Source organism: Meriones unguiculatus, chromosome 6 (genome assembly GCF_030254825.1).
Source record: "Meriones unguiculatus strain TT.TT164.6M chromosome 6, Bangor_MerUng_6.1, whole genome shotgun sequence".
Classification (NCBI taxonomy): Eukaryota; Metazoa; Chordata; class Mammalia; order Rodentia; family Muridae; genus Meriones; species Meriones unguiculatus.
In genome coordinates this window covers 95,817,951-95,833,125 of record NC_083354.1, presented here as the reverse complement: position 1 = coordinate 95,833,125, position 15,175 = coordinate 95,817,951, and positions in this window count along the sequence as shown.

Sequence of the window (15,175 nt, the reverse complement as noted above, 5' to 3'; positions counted from 1 at the left end):
TAAGTGCAATTTATGAGACAAATAAGACAATGGTTACATTGCTTTGCTTATACAGAATTTTTCCATGAGTGTGTACTTGCCAGTTTTTCACCATAATTTTGCTGTTGCTATTTGTTCATTTCAAAAGCTTAAAGCTATACAAGCTATTTTCCAAGGAACCCCTCTGGAATTCTCCATTCTTCTCTTTTCTTCTACATTGGTTAATTTCTATATTTGTGCTCATATTTGTTACCCTGGCATTTGGATCTTGATTTGTGTGTGAGAGTGTGTGTGTGTGTGTGTGTGTGTGTGTGTGTTTAAATATCATGTTTCCTGAATCTTAAGAATTCTTTTTCTGGAATTATTTGATGGACTGGTGTATATTGTCCATTTCCTATAAACAGGGCTATTCCAATGTGCATGGAACCTTAAACAATTTTAAGGCTTCTTTCTAAACAAGTTATTTGATTAGGAAAGTATTATAAGCCAATGATGATGGTAGTAGGCATCTGTGATCACAGCACTTAGGGGACTAAGGTTTGAGTATGATGAATTTGAAGCAATCTTAGGATACATAGCAAAACCCTGAATTAAATTATTTTAATTACAAATATAAAGCATTATATAACTCATAGGCCCATATTGGGAAACAGTGTTTTGCTGAAAACAATTTAGAATAATGAATAAAATTATAATAATAATAACATTTATTATTTTCTGAGTGTATGTAAAGATTCTTCATGGTATCTGAGCATAATCTTGACTGATAACTGCACCATTTTTGGATAGTTTTGTACTTCTACCACAGAAGATAGCAAAATGTTTATGTCTGGAACAGCAAGTTCTTACGAACATGCTGCACTGAAATTACATATCTATGTGTCTGTATTGCTCATATAATACCACTTATTGGATTACATGATCTGTCATGACCCTATGAATATGAGCTTCCAGTGAGTCCTTCAGATGTTGTGGGCTTGCTTCCCTCATGATGGCCACGCATATAAGCCCTAGCCAGAGCTTGCAGGGGAATGAATGAATATAAACAAGAATTTATGTTCTGATTACATCACATTTAACATTTAGAATTTTATAACATGGAGTAACAAGTGTCCCAAACACATCTTCTCTTAATGGTGTAGTTGCTATGTTCCTAGAGATGTAAGGTTTTATCTACTGCCTCCCAGCCACGCCTGCCTGCCTACTACCTGTCTCCACAATCAGTACCATGATGGTAATTGAACTCACTTTCTGAAACTGTAAACAAGCCACCATTTAAATGCTTTCTTTTATTTAAAAAAATGTTTTACTTGCACTACTACCATGATATGACAACCTCTGCTGCACTCATGAGCAGCCAGTTCAAGAGCCTGTCTATTAAGATTTTGAAACTCTAAAATGGTGACTGAAGCCAAGGTATGGTGGCACGCACCTTTAATCTCAGCACTTGGGAGGCAGAGACAGGAGGATCTCTGTGAGCACAAGGCCAGCCTGGTCTACAGAGTGAGTTCCAGGATAGCCAAGGCTGCACAGAGGAACCCTGTCTCAAAAATCTCGAGAACAACACAAACAAATGTAAAATAACTCTTTTCTTTTTACAGGTTATACTTCCTTGGGTATTGTATTATAGTTACTAACAGAGAGAGCTCACTAAAATTCACCATGCCAGTGTCAGCCTGGTGGCCCAGTCTCAGTGATTCTAGGGAAGAAATACAGCAGTGAGCAGCAGAAAGCCTTCTGGAACCATGCCTTGACTAAAGAGCTAAAGACACTATGGAGTGAGTCCTCAAATCCCTAAGGGTATCTGGCCAACTTGTGCACACAGGGAGAGGGTAGGTCTAGTATGACTGATGGTGAGCGTTCTAATGCTAGTCAGAGGTTTGTTTTTTTATAGTACTATTAAAAATTTTGCTTTGTATTAAAATTTCTCAATATCTTTTTTTAATTCCTGATTACTGATGAGTCTAAGGGTATGTATATGTGGGTGTATGTACAGAAACTTAGTGGCTAGTTGTCTTGAGAATTCAGCTACCTCCTTCATGTGGAGGCTCATGTCCTTTGACTCTGAAAAAAAGAAATCCTTTGTTGTTTTTCTCTGATGATTTCTTCCTCTTTCTTATTTTTTCTTTCAGTCTTGTTAATGAGATGTGAAGTCTCCTAGAACTTCCTGTGTATCTTATCTTTCCCTTTCATATCTCACGTCTCCATGTATTTGCTGTACTATTTAGTGTTCCTATTCCTGCTACATGTTTGAATTTCAGGGTCATGAATTTTGTTGTTGCTTTTGTTTTGTTTTTAATTTTACATTGTTTTCCTCTCAAACCCTAAGAAAATTGTCTTTCAAAACAATAACTTTACAGATCAATAATTGAGATTTCTGATTTCTACATACCTGGGCGTATGCAGTATGCACGCAAGTTGTACATGTGTGTGAGAGTACACAGACACAGACACACACAGGAGAAGGGGACCAGGATTGGAATCTAGCCCAGTTAGCTTGTAATCTAGTGTCCCTTGTATTAATTCAGTTCTTCTGCTTTAGTGTACTGTTTCGGTAGACAAATTGCTATTCTCAGCAGGATTTCATCTCTTTAAAACAAAAGCCACCCAAATATCGGGGTTTTGTTGTTGCTGATGGTGGTTCTCAAATGGCAGATTCTAACAGCTGTAATTTGGGTAATGAATGCTTTAAGTAAATTTCTCAATTTCTTTTTTAAAAACACTCCAATATTAATAATATTTCTCTAAAATCAGACAGTTGAAGGTGAGTGTCTGCTTTGCAGTGAAGCCCTAGACAAGTGATTCCATTCACTTATCCATTTTTAATCTGTTTTTTCTAGGAGTGGGCGTGTGTTTCTGTGTGTCTGCATAAACTCATATTTCTCTCTGTCTGTGTGTTGTGGGGGAATATGACACCTGAGCATTTCTGGACTCACTGAATGAGTTCACTCTAAAAGAAATAAGGAGATATACCCTGGAAAGGTCTACACAGTGCTTCCTCTAAGCCTGCATACACACATCCAATTTTACTAGTTTTATCTTTTGCATCTACAGAACACTCAGAGGTGTCTTCTGACACCTTGACAATGGGGATTTGACCCAAGTCCTAGTAGGCCTGACAGCACTGGCAGCCTGATACCAGCTGCCCATCAGAACGGAAAAAAAATGTCAGGAGACTTTCAAGACATGTACGCATGTCGTGCTCATGAGAGACTGTCACAGTTTTTTTATTTTTTTAAGAAAACAGTCCATCTTCACTGTTTGCATTTCTGATTTTCAGTTCATTGCCAGATGGCTTTCCTCCAAAACTTTAAAACTAAAACTTTAAAACAAATCACTCTGCCTCAAACCACCTTTCTACAGCCCACAGCAGGACCCTGCAGCCTGGAGTATGCATGCTCTATTTTTCTGACATCACCTGGATTCCATTGTGCTTTGCTGATAGAAAACAAGAGACTGGAAAACAAGAGGAGGTGAAAACTGGCTTCTGTTTCCTGTTTGCTTGCTGTGGGTGTTAGCATGACTCAGTAACCATTCTGCAGTCAATCTCCGGATTCTATCTGCAACACCCCAAACCCCGAACTACCCTCAGGTCCTCATATTCTTTTGAGCTCACCTTCCAAGCTTCCAGGGCAGCAGTTCTGCTTATGCACAGTTTCCTCCCCTGCCTCTCAACGCCCTAAGGTCCATTCTCTGAGCTGGAGGTATAACAGTCAGGCAGAGGGGCGCCTCTCCTTTTTGTTTTCTGGCCCCCACGGAGGGAGTTGTTTCAGCAGCCACAGTCTTTGTGCTTTCTCTATTTGTTTTCTTTTTCCTTTCTCCAAGTACTGTTTTCCCAAACCCTATATTAATTTTTTTTTCTGTGAGGTAAGGGGTACCTTTGCTGTTATCCAGACTCTATCTGATAGGACAATCACCAAACATTTTGATGTTGCCAAATCCAGTGGCTATCATCTCTTCTCCCCCACTCCACAGCCTTGCTGTGCCACATTTTACCTTGTGACTACTCTCCCATGAGTTAATGACTCTGTTTTCTTGTTTTTCTCAGCTATCTTGCGCTACCTCAGCTCAGTCTCCCTAGTGCAGACCTCTTCCTTCCACCACCTCTTAAATGTATGCTTTTTCCAAACTGCCTCACTGGCCTTTCTCAGCTTTTACTCTATCTTCCCCTGGTCACTCGGTGTCACCACTTTGGTTGCTTCCTGGGAATTCTAACTCTCCACACTTTTCAGACTTGTCTTCAGAATTCACACTCTGCTGGCAAGAAGGATATTTCTATATGAATGTTCCTTAGCCTTCCCACTGTCCTTAATTCCCAGATCTTGTCATTTCTTCCCTATACACTGCTCCTTCTTCTGTTTGGCATTTGTCTCATTGCCCAAGACAAAATATGAGATTCATTTGGAAATCTCCCTCTGTCTCACCAGGCTCCTGTGTCCTGCCCACACTATATCTCATATAATGAGAATTACCACTTGTAAGAAGTCGTGACATGTTCCAAAGGCAGTACTAAGGGCTTTATGTATGAACTCATTTAATCCTGACAGCAATAACTACGACTAGGATCTTATCTTTTCTTTCATAAAGAAACCAACTTGCAGAGTGTCACATGGCCTGCCTAGTTACATACATAATGACTCACAGAGCTGGGCTTTGGATGTAGATTGGCAGGTGACAACCTTGTGTTTCACAGGTTCTCAAACACCTTGGTTACTTCCAAACTGTCTGAACCAGCCTGAAGGTTTCTACTGGGCATGGCTGTTTTTTTGGATCCTCTGCCTTACGCCTCACATAGTCACAGAAGTGTTTATTGCCGCCACCACTTTTCCTGCCATCCACCTCATCACATCCAGTCAACCTGAGTATACTTTCTAAAGATGAAATCTGCTATGTCCTTTCCACTTAGAGCTCTCCCTGGCTGGGCCCTTCAGAGTTGGCCTCTGATGGCTGCTCCGGCTTTGCCTCCCAGGCTTCCCTTCTCTGAACACCTTCCACCTTCATGCACTGCAGAAAACCACGTGCAGTTCATAAAACCCTGCCTGATTTCCCTTATTGGTGTACCTTCTAATCTGAAATTGCTTCTCTGGAACAGGCTACCTTCTACCACTGTCATTTCCTTCCTTCTGGTCTCATCTTGGGTCTCACCTTCTCCTCCTACTCAACAGAGATCCTCTCAGGCCTTTTGCCCTTTCCTTTGCATGAACAGAAGTCCTCCTCTTTGTCCAGACATAGATTGCACATCAAAAACGTTATTTTCTTTCATGTCTTCCTCCATGAGCAATGGATATCTCAAGGGTAGGAGAGATTCTTTTGCTTCTTTATTTTTACCTCCAGCATCAAGCACAGGGACTGTGGCAGAGTAAATATTGTGGTCTTTAGTACTCTCTGTTGAAATCTAGTGTTAGGACTTCTGTTGGGTACATATGTAACATATGATGGACGCTTCCTAAAGATAATCACATAGCAGAATTACCCGTGTCAGGCTAGGAGAAAAGCAGCAACAACAAAAATCTTTGCAAAACATTGTAACCTGCAATGCGGCATCAAGGACCGTACCAGACAGCAGAGGGAAGAAAGAACATTCAGTGTTTCACCCAAGTTGAGTACCAATCAGCTTCCTCTGTTTTGTCTTGTAAGATAAGAGAATCATATGACTTTGTGTAATTGTTTGTCTTCATTATGTGTGCTTGTTCTTTGCTTCATTATGAACAGAATTTACAACTTGCGTTCTGCTTTCTATTTCAAATAGTTGGTCTGAAATTTTAGTGAAGGTACACATTAATTATCAGCTTTGTATACAGCAAATATTAATTTGGAAACCAGTGTGAGGTATAAGCAGCTGCATATACCTATGACAGAATGAGCCATTGCAAGTCTTTTGAAGGACAGAGATACGGATTGGGGAGACAGGAGTCTGTTCTGAGGTTCTCTGTAAGCACACTTGCTAATGGCTTGTAAGCAATGCCCCTTCCAGTGACTGCCGGACAGAACAGTTTATACGGAATGATTTATACAGAGGAGGAAAAGGATTCAAGTTAAAGAAGGAAGTGTTTGTGAGCAGCAGAGTTTACAGCGACATTGTGCTTAGCCGGCTGCTGGAGTCTTCTGAGGCATGATCACAAATTGTGTGGCATTTTTCATCGTCACACCTTGTGGCTAATGATGAGGAAAGAGACGTCCTGGAAGCCTGGCACATCCATTGGGTCTGTTCCTTCTAAGCCACGGGAATGCCATACCTCTACCCAGAGCCCCTGGGAAGCCTGAGTGATAACAAGAAGAGAGAGAGACGAGAAAGTTCCAGCTCCTTCTATATACCTGCTGGGAGATGTGAACCAGCTTCCCCACTCTGGGCCTCTGCTTATTCATCTCTGTAATGTGGGTAATAATTCCTGCTTCCCAGCAGGGTTTAGGGATGAAGGATTGGAGGCACAAAAGCAAAACTTCTGGAAGAAGCACAGACAAAGAAAGCTATTATTATACTTTTCTTGGCCCAAAATGAGGGAGCCGCAGTGCCCCAAATTTCTTAGCAGAAAGATCTGTGTCCAGCTTCTGAGAAGCTCTTCAGCCCTGAAAGTTCCCCACAGAGCATTCCTGATAATGTTTAGGGAGAGCTGAGGTGTATTGATATTACATTAATAATATCAATAATTATATTGTTAGATTAATATTATTACATTAGTACTATTTCTTAAAACCCCACACACTAATTGTTCAGCTAAATTCCATGTTTGCGCATGGTCTTATTCTTGGATCTTAGTCTAGTCCTTTACCCAGGAAAGTTCTCTGCATTGTTGGAGAGAGGTGATGTGAAATGCAGGTGTCACCTAAATAGGAAACAACAAAGTCAAAACCATAGTATAACAGTTGGCAACTGACATTTCAGGGTCTACCTCCCTTCAGGAAATGTTTGCAAAGCCATTTGAAGAGTTTGTTTGTTTGTTTGTTTGTTCACTTTACATCCTGATCATTGCACCCTGCCTCCTCTCCTCCTGGTCCCACTCTCCACCTCCCTTCCCCCATCATCCTGCCCTACTCCTCAGAAAAGGGGAGCCCACCACCACCAACAGCAACAACAACAACCGTCCCAATACATCAAGTCACGACAGGACTGAGGGCATCTTCTTCCCCTGAGGCCTGTGAGGCAGCCCCACCAAGGGAAGTGATCAAAAAGCAGGCCACAGAGTCCTTGTCAGAGACAGCCCCTTTTCCCGTTACTAAGGAACCCACATGAAGACTGAGCTGCCTATCGGCTGCATGTATGTAGGGGCCTAAGTCAAAAGTACAAGTAGACTTGTAGAGGAACTTGTTCTTTCTTTATAGTTTTATTACATTTATTTATTTATTACTGTTTGTTCACTTTGTATCCCAGCTGTAGCCCCCTCCCTCATCCCCTTCCTATCCCACCCTCACTTCCTTCTTCTTCCCCTATGCCCCTTCTCCAGTCCACTGATAGGGGAGTACCTCCTCCTATTCTATCTGATCCTAGCCTATCATGAATCATCAGGACTGGCTGTATCATTTTCCTTTGTGGCCTGGCAGGGCTGTACCTCCCCCAAGGGGAGGTGATCAAAGAGTCAGCCACTGAGTTCATGTCAGAGACAGCTCCTGCCCCCCTTACTCTTGGACACAGATCAGAGCAAGGGTCTAGGTTCTCTCCATGCATGGACCTTGGTTGCAGTATCAGCCTCTGCAGGCCCCCATGGGCCCAGGTTGTTTTGGCACTATTGGTCTCCTTGTGCAGTTCCTGTCCCCTCCAGGTCTTCTATCTCCCTCTTCTTCCATAAGGTTTTCTGCACTCTGTCCAAAGTTTGGCTATGAGTCTCAGTATCTCCTTTGATGCCCTGATGGGTAGAGTCTTTCAGAGGAACCCTGTGGAAGGCTCCAGTCCTGTTCCTTGTCTTCTCCTACTTCCTATGTCTATCTTGTTTGCCCTTTTGCGTGAGGATTCAGCCTCTTTCCTAGGGACCTATTTGTTGTTTAGCTTCTTTAGTACAATAGATTTTATTATGTTTATCCTATATTATATGGCTAATATCCACTTATAAGTGAGTATATATTATATGTGTCTTTCTGCTTCTGGGTTACCTCATTCAGGATGATCTTTTCTAGTTCCCACCATTTACCTGTAAATGTCATGCTTTCCTTGTTTTTAATCACTGAGTAGTATTCCATTGTGTAAATGTACCATCATTTCTGCATCCATTCTTCAGTTGAGGGACATCTAAGTTGTTTCCAGATTCTGCCTATTATGAATAATGGTGCTATGAACATAGTTGAGCACGTGTCCTTGTTGTATGGTTTAGCATCTTTCGGATATATGCCCAAGAGTGGTATTGCTGGATCTTGTGATAACACTATTCCTAATTTTCTGAAAAAGCAAAGATTGATTTCCAAAGTGGTTGTACAAGGTTACATTCCACTAGCAATGGAGGAGGGTTCCCCCAAATTTTGTTCTTGACAAAATTTTAACTGTTGGCGATGGCACAGGCCTATAATCCCAAACTCGGGAAGACAGAGGCAGGAAGATCTCTGATAGTTTGAGATTAACCTGGTCTACAAAGTGAGTCTGGAAGAGTCAAGGCTACACAGAGAAACCCTGTCTTAAAAAACAAACAAACAAAAAGAACCTATGACAACTTCATTAAAATATGCTGTTTATTTTAGTGTGTTCATGCAATAGATAGGCACCTTAAACAATGAACACTGATTTTTCACAGTTCTAGAGGATGGGGAGTCCAACTCCAAGGTTCTGGTGGGTAGAGTGCCTGCTGTGGACACTACTTTCTGATGGCAAAAGGTTGGGGCAAAGAGAGGCCATCGTTGCTTTCTCTTTTATGAGAACACTGATCCCACTCAGAGTGTCCCTACATTCATGTTCTAATTACCCCACAAAGGTCCCATCTTCAAACCTTACCATAGTGGAAATGAAACTTTGACCTGGGAATTAGAGGACACAAAAATTATTACAAAATGCAATTTGTCTTCAAAAGCTGAGCAGCACTTTTTACAGAAGAAACCTATCAAGTTATGTAATTATAGTTCTCCATTCAATTTTTTTTTAAAAAAATCCCACTTTGCAATTACTGTTGTTTCTGGGAAGCTAAAAGTGCATTAGCACATGGCAGAATTTTTAGAGCTATTAAGAATTAAAGTACAAAGAAAACAAGTTGAGAAATTAGGTACAACTCAAAGACATCTCTATTTAACTGCATATGAATAAGACTATTAAACTTCACTGCTGCTTGAGGCCATTAAGTCTTTTTCTATTATCCTGGGGATATTATTACTTAGATCACTGCTAAAAATGTATGCACAAAAAATGAAATCAAATGTGGCAAATCAGACAACTCCTACTCCAGACATCGTTCCAAGTATTCATGAACCGTGAGAATCATAGGGCCAACTAGAATTGATGTGGCCTTTCTGCTAAACTAAGATACACAGTGAGCCTCCAATAGCCAAAACTCACGAGGTGTAAGCTGTGTATTGAGTCTCTGTCTATGAAGAAGTGGAAGAAAGTTCACAGCCAAACTAAGAGGCAAAGGAGCACACATATGGTGACAATTGTAGCTTTCATGGTGGAAGTTAATATCCCGTGTTCTACATATGGATCAAAGAAACCTTGGAGATGAGAAACAGCTTGTTCCAAAGTTCACAGCAGTCATGAACACAGATCTAGGAATAGTATCTTTGAAATCCACAGCTCTTGAATGCTGGCCAACTCTTTGCTTACTGCCCCTTGAGTAAGGGAATTTACAGAAAACGAAAACCGTCCCTCACTGCAAGCGGTTCTGTCTAGGAGCGAGGCCCAGCGACCCTGGACTGACTCATCACCTGACTGAAACACCACAACAGGTTCCAACAATAGCAAATGAGGGTTCAGCAGCCTCTTGATGTAAGGTGTCCTTTCAAGGACAAGAAATTCTGTGTGCCCTAAAAAATATACGGGGTCATTAAACCCTAAGATGCTCTTCTAGAATAAAATCTGACTTTTTTTTCCTCCCAGAAATAGTACAAAAAACTAGCAGGTTTCACTGTTGGCTTAAGTGCTAGGTGGCAAAGAAAGGAAATGCAGCCAGATTCCACAGAGCTTCTGGGGTTATTATAGTTAGTCTCACCGTATATGTGGGCAAGTCAGTGTAAAGATTATGAAAACCTGAGGACTTAGGACACTACAGAATAAAAATGTAAAACAGTTAAAATTCTCCGGTAATATATATGTTCTAATTTGTTTTAAATATGCCCCTACCCTTTTTGTAGAACTCATAACATCCTTAAGAGCTTTACTTGGGAATATTTTCTTCAGAGCCTAGTAATGTGAATACAAATGTCTCTTCAGGATGCTTGGTTGGTAGATTTCTTTCTTGTGCCCAACTATTGCAAGATGATTAGTTCCTGCAAATTGTCTTGCTTGACAGAAAATTCACACACATCTTCTCACTACCCTCCATCCATTATCTGAGACTAAAACAGAAATTTCGATGTAGTATGATGTAAATAGAAAGGTCAGTCATGTCTCTCGTGACCCGTGGACCAGAGGACTGGGGCCTGTCAGAGGCGGACGTGTTCCTTTCCTGGTGTTCTGAGTCATCTCTCACCAGGGTCAGTTGCTTCCTAACTTCTGGAAAAACAGAGAGGTAGATAGTAACGTCCTTGCCGTCTTCTGGGAGAGGCAGGCAGGGCATCCGGTGATGCCTCCTGGATGCTGAGAGAATAACTGACTGGCAATGAAGCCTTGTCCTCACATAAACCTGGACAGTGTGGCTTGAATGGCCACAGGTGCTCAGGATCACCCCTTTGCCTTTTGCTCCTCTATCACCCTTAGGTATGTGATATCCACGCTGTAGGTGAACAATGCTAGTAAGGAGAAAGTATAATTTTTTTTTCTACCACGCTGGTCTGCTCTCTATTGAACTCGGAATGCATTTGCATGTATCTTCCCCCTCTTTGAGCCCACTAAAATGGCAGTAATATCCTGGTGAGGTGTAAGTATAATCCTCAGTAAGACAGAGAACATGAAAAGAACCACACATGTGTGAGAGAGCTTGACATGCCTGTGAAATAAGATCAAAGAAAAAGGCAATAATGTCTAAGGAATCAAAATGAGGAAGGAGCTGTGAACTATTGCTCAGGGCAGGAGGGCAGAGAATGAATCCTGAAGAAAAGGCTATGGCAGGAAAACAAACGTGTAGGCATTCTAGGAGAGTGCTGAAATAGGAGAAAGACCAAAGGCAAGTACTTGGAATTCCAGGTATGCAAGATTCAAACTGTCTCATCCTCTGGGAAGGCAAGGCATTCAGATATCTGCCTGTTATGCCAGAAGCAAACAGTAAGACTTTATAAAATCTGTTGTTAAAGGCCAAGCTGTGTCTTCTCTGCATCCCCATATTGAATTCCCCATAGCTGCTTAGGATAGGCTGAATCTTGAGAAATGGCCTTTCAAAAGATAATTCAGTAATTAGGTCAGAAGCAAATGTTTGTGCCATATTTTTAAGTGGAGAAGGGGAAGTAATAGAATAGTGTCGTGGTATTTAGTTATCTGGGTATGATAGACTTCTGGGTGAATTTTCTGTCGTGCATCCATTCAGTGATCTGTGGAGTATACACTGCACTCACTTAGGTTATAGAGTGACCACTGCATTCATTCAGCATGTTAAGATGCATACACAGTATTCATTCTGTAGGCTAGAGCATCTTCTACATTCATTCAACAATCTAGGGAGTAACCACTGCACGCATTCAACAGGCTAGGGACTACATTTATTCGGCAGGCTACAGCATGCCCACTGCGTTTATTCAACAGGCTAGGGAGAGTCCACCGCATTCATTCACCAGACTAGAGAGCTTCTTCCGCGTTCTTTCAGTAGGCTGTGGAATATCCACTGCAATTATAAAATAGGATAGGGAGTGTCCACTGCATTCATTCAACAGACTTGAGAGTGTCCACTATGTTTTGAGAAGGAAAAGACAACTTATTCAGAAATCTCATGTCCTGTCACACAGTGTACATTCCTTGCTGTGACAATGACTAGTGAAATGTGAGCTTTATGCTGAGAGACATCTAGGAGCCTAGCAGGACATAAAAACACAGGTCCTAAACTGAATCCAAGAAATAGTCCCACAACAAAGCACTTGATAATTAAATAATTAATGAGCCTTGCCAAATAAAAATCACACACACACACAGCATCTAACATGTATGTTTTGGGTATTTGTATATATTATGGAAAAGCTAAGTGGAACTAATTAACCTGTATGTCACCTCACATATTATTTCCTGTAGTGAGAACATTTGAAATCTACCATTTTTTATTTTTTTTATTAATTACACTTTATTTACTTCGTATCCCCCCTGTAGTTTCTTCCCTCCTCCCTTCCCAATCCCTCCTTTCCTACCATTTTTTACATTTAAGTTTTAAAATATAAGTCTCTGACATTCTGAGGAATTTTGTATAGTGTTTTTGCTGTTGTTGCTTGAGGGTCTTACTGTGTATCCCAGGCTGGCTTCCAGGATGTGATCTGCTTGCTGAAGTTGTGTAGATATATGGCACCATGCCTGGCTTATGTCCTTCAGAGTGTTCACCAGATTCTTCTATGCTCTTTACAAAAAGGATATATGGCTTCAATACCAGCAGAGACCATTAAAATTACAATATCATTGCCAGGCCATCAGTAAGATGTTTATGTTCTTGAAAGTCTTTCCTGGTTATCTTATGGAGGGAAAGGGTGGGATACCAATTTATCTAAAGTGCAATGACCACATGATTAAGCCACCTGTGTGTAACAGATTAATTTCAACAAATGTTTTAGTTAGAAAACTTGGAGAGTATTATTTGCCTGAATTTTGCCAATAGAAGTATTTGAAAGTACAAACAGATGCAGGCTCCAGGGTCTCTCTCTTTCTCTCTCTCTCTCTCTCTCTCTCTCTCTCTCTCTCTCTCTCTCCCTATGTACCTGTGTGCCTGTGTGTATGTATGTGTGTGTCCCTGTTTGCCTGTGTGCCTGTGTGTGGTACTAGGTTTGAAACCAAAGCAAGTGCTCTGTCACTGAGTCACATACCCAACTTTACTGCTTTTGTTTGTTTGTTTGTTTGTTTGTTTGTTTGTTTTGCATTGGTCTTTTCAAGGCTTCTTTCAGTAAGTGAGGTGGTATTCCTTGGTATGAGTTTATGAGCCTAGATGCTTAATGTCTTGTGTAGACTGTATATGCATTGTCACTTCTGCAATCATACATCTGTATCATAATTTCAAGAACCCTCCCTACTCTCTGTATTCTATAAAAATATAAAAGTTGGTCTTTTTGTTAGTTACTTTTTCCTTTTCATTTTTTAAATTTTTATTAATTACAATTTATTCGCTTTGTATCCCAGCTGTAGCCTCCTCCCTCATCCCTTCCCAATCCCACTCTCCTTCCTTTTTCTCCTCCTCCCTTGTCCCTTCCCCAGTCCACTGATAGAGGAGGCACCATTGGAACCAATTGCTGTTATGACCCACAGAATACCTTGGCCCTGTAGCTATGGCAATAAAACAAGTAAAATTATGAGTGGACCTCGGGGAATGAAAGGTTTTGGTGTGATATATGGAAGGAGAGGAGAGAGGGAGTTAGGAATAAAAATGGCTAAAATTCACTATTTAAATTGTGAAAGTGTCAAGCAATAATAAAAATATTTCATGAAAAAAAGTCAAAAAAGTAAAAATAAATAGATGAGTAACAAGAGACTACAATAATAGTTAGGTCTACATGATACCAGACTGTTAGCATCCTATAAAAATGAAAGTGGACAGGGTAATTAATCTTACCTCAGATTTCAGCTAATTACTTCTTTCTACCAGATTCTATCCCAAAGCTGCAAGTGACCTTGAGGGGTGTATGGTATACTAGGGTGGAAATTAACTGGTAGACCTTTTGAGAGTCATTATCTATGCTTACTAGGGTGGTACTTCTTTTTGTGATGCAGGTGATTTTTAATTACTCAGGCTCCTATATATAATGCCTCATTCATGTTTCTGTAAGTAACCCCACTGGTTCATCAAAAAAAGAAAGAAAGAAAGAAAATAAGAAAGAAAGAAAGAAAGAAAGAAAGAAAGAAAGAAAGAAAGAAAGAAAGAAAGAAAGAAAGAAAGAAAGAAAGAAAAAAGGTGGTGGGCTGGAGAGGTGGCTCAGAGGTTAAGAGCATTGGCTATTCTTCCAAAGTCCTCAATTCAATTCCCAGCAACTATATGGTGGCTCACAACCATCTATAATCCTGTGTCCTCTTCTGGTGTATAGGCACACATGCAGGCAGAATAATGTAAAAATAATAAATAGATAGATAGATAGATAGATAGATAGATAGATCTTTTTAAAAAGATAAAAGTTAATGCCTTTATTTTGTGTGCATTTTAAGTACATTGATGCACTTAAAAATCTCATATCATATCACATACTATCATATATCATAATCACAAGATACAGCTGACATGAAAAAAGCAGTGTACACACAGAGACATTTAAAGCCAAGGGGCACTGCAGTGTATTTATGTATTCTCATACCTTGAGAATAAAAGAAAAACCCAAGAAAAGTCAGTTTAAAGACTGATATGTGCATTGCTTCACCTAAATTCTGCTCACCTCAGCTCACTCTTGTACATCTGTTGGGAAAGTAAGCAAAGAGGATGTTGTAATGTTGTATAAATAGTAAGGCTGATGATCAAAAGAACTGGGCTCTCATTCTGACTTTGTCAATAGCTGAGTGACTTCAAATAAGTCACTTAACTTCGGGTTTTCATTTAAACCAAGCGATCACGTCTGATGTGAGTACTCTGTGATTTAGTTTTGGTAAATTATGGTCCTCCAGCCCTAGGGCAAGGACTCAGCAATGATAACGGAGCTAGAATAAGACAGCATTTCCAGATGGCCCAGTGGGAAAGAGATCTTAAGGGTCAGGAGGTTAGCCAGAGCCACATACTTGCTGCTCTTCCCCTAAGAACCAACCTGACCTCCTCCGACAAACCCAAAGGCACTTCCCTTTCTTCCTTCCTCTTTAGGATTCATTGGCCTGCTTTCCCTCTCCAGCATGGTTTTTAAACTGAACTTTATGAATGGGGTAGAGGAAGGGTCAGGAATGAAAGTTAAAACAAAACAAAACAAAAAACAAACAAGTAAAAAACCCAAACATTGAGATGCACTTCTACTTCTAAAATGCCCACAGCGACAA